The sequence below is a fragment of the Oncorhynchus kisutch genome, unplaced genomic scaffold, assembly GCF_002021735.2.
Source record: "Oncorhynchus kisutch isolate 150728-3 unplaced genomic scaffold, Okis_V2 Okis07a-Okis12b_hom, whole genome shotgun sequence".
Classification (NCBI taxonomy): Eukaryota; Metazoa; Chordata; class Actinopteri; order Salmoniformes; family Salmonidae; genus Oncorhynchus; species Oncorhynchus kisutch.
The window spans coordinates 8,620,840-8,623,124 of NW_022261984.1; the positions used below are offsets into that span (position 1 = coordinate 8,620,840).

At 41.3% G+C, this 2,285-nt stretch overlaps 1 long non-coding RNA gene across 1 annotated transcript; it reads left to right on the forward strand.

The window, feature by feature from the left end:
• The first annotated feature begins 1,205 nt into the window (after positions 1-1,205).
• LOC116360186 (uncharacterized) lies at positions 1,206-2,285 on the forward strand. Its single transcript, XR_004206962.1, has 3 exons — positions 1,206-1,373; positions 1,596-1,672; positions 1,882-2,285. It is a non-coding gene; the product is annotated as an uncharacterized LOC116360186 (long non-coding RNA).

Genomic DNA, 2,285 nt, shown 5'->3' on the forward strand with positions numbered 1-2,285 from the left:
AAAACTTTCCACTCGATCGAACCAATCGCTGCTCGTATGTCCTTTCATGGTAAAGTACATCTAGTCATGAACACGGAAATACGCAGCAAAGACCCAGCTACTCTCTGACAGTCACCATCACACCATCAGACCACGAGATGGACAGGCTGTGTGTCGCTCTGATTACATTCTTATGTGAGTAACTTTTTTTACTGGGCCTTATAGCTGGATGATAGATGATTACAAGATGTGGTTTTATGGTTGAACAGATTTGTTATCTTATTATTCTGATGAATGTGGAGACGTTAATATTTTCATGAGGAGAAGTTTATGGTGTCAAAGTGACATTCTGTGATTCATCCGAACACTGTTCCTCTGCTACCTGTAGGTGCTGTTTCCTCCAGTCAGTTCATCCTAACACTGTTCCTCTGCTACCTGTAGGTGCTGTTTCCTCCAGTCAGTTCATCCTAACACTGTTCCTCTGCTACCTGTAGGTGCTGTTTCCTCCAGTCAGGATGGGATCTCTGCAGCAGAGGTGGAGCTGAGAGTCAGACCAGGAGACAACATCACTCTCTACTGTGACTGTATCACAACTCCTGGAGTTCACATTAGCTGGTATAGGAACTGTTCTCACAAGTACCAGCCTCCTCTAGTTATTTCAATTTACAACGTTTACCAAAATCTTCAGGAAATGTCTGATAATTCTAAGGTGTATAGTTACATCTCTCCCCCTGGATATAATGTGTTGTGGAACCCCTCTAACAACTCCTATGATCTACTGATTGAGAACATCACTGAATCTGACCTGGGACTCTACTACTGTGGGACTAAGGAGAACAAGGTAGTGGATGATGGAGGTAAAGGAGGAATTAAATATAAAGAGTTGTACCACTATGGAAACATCACCACTAGAATTTCACTTGGTAAGAACAGTTATAATTCTGTCTTTATCTTCTGTCTGTATCTTTGGTGTTATTAATATTGTATCAGTATTGGTGTGTCTGGGTTTCTTTAACGAGAGGTTGAGTTGGAAGGAACGCCAAAGAATGCAACTTATTTTGAATGAACCCTCTGAGACTAATCTAAACTCATCAAATGTCTCCTCAAATTCATTTTTAAACAACCAAGAGTCATGACTAACAATATATCATTGAGAAGGTCTTGATTGTTTCTAATAGTGTAGTTCTGTTTCTGTTTAATGTTGTGTCCAGACGTCAGTCCTCCTGAGTCCTCCTCCTCCGCCCCTCCTCCTGAGCCCTCCTCCTCCTCCTCCTCCCCTCCTCCTGTAGACTGTGGGCTGTGTTGGATGTTGCTGTTCAGTCTGTGTCCTGTGTCTGCTCTCCTCTCCTCTCTCCTCTCCTTTGCCTGTTTCTACTCCTTCTGCAGAACAACAGGTAAACTCACTCCCTCAGTCAGGATTCACTTAATCACTAATTCATATTTTAAGTCTGGACATTCCTAATCAATCTTAGTTATTTTGCAAATAATTTCATTTTTTTTTATACCTGCATTTAAAAAAAAAGCATTTTGACCACAATAAGTAAACATCTACTATCTTTTAACTGATGTGTCCTAGTTTAACCTCAAACTTGATGGTGATTTCTCTTCCTCTGCAGCTCCAACTGAGACTCAGGTTCCTCTGAACAGGACGACCACCAGGGGAAGTGACAGCAGAGAGCAGACTACAGTCAGAGTGGGTGTTGTAGTTTTATTTTGGGTGGCCATCTTGATTTGTAGTCCATGTGTTTGGTAACCCAGCCATATTGAAAGAGTATTTTCAGAGGCAGATAGAATCATTAAATACAGAAGGTAAAGATCAGCAATACATAATATATAATAATAATGTAATATGATATATAATTAATATTAACAGATTATCTCTATCGCTCTCTCTGACTACAGTACCTACGCATCCATTAAATCCAGCATTATGAGACCGAAACCATCCATCAATACCAGCAGAGTGAGACCCATTACCAGCCTACAAAACCAGCAGTGTGAGACCTATACAAGCTATCAATACCAGCAGAGTGCGACCTATACAAGCTATCAATACCAGCAGAGTGAGACCTATACAAGCTATCAATACCAGCAGAGTGCGACCTATACAAGCTATCAATACCAGCAGAGTGAGACCTATACAAGCTATCAATACCAGCAGTGTGAGACCTATACCAGCTATCAAGACCTATACAAGCTATCAATACCAGCAGTGTGAGACCTATACCAGCTATTAAGACCAATACCAGCCATCAATACCAGCAGAGTGAGACCTATACCAGCCATCAATACCAGCAGAGTGTGAG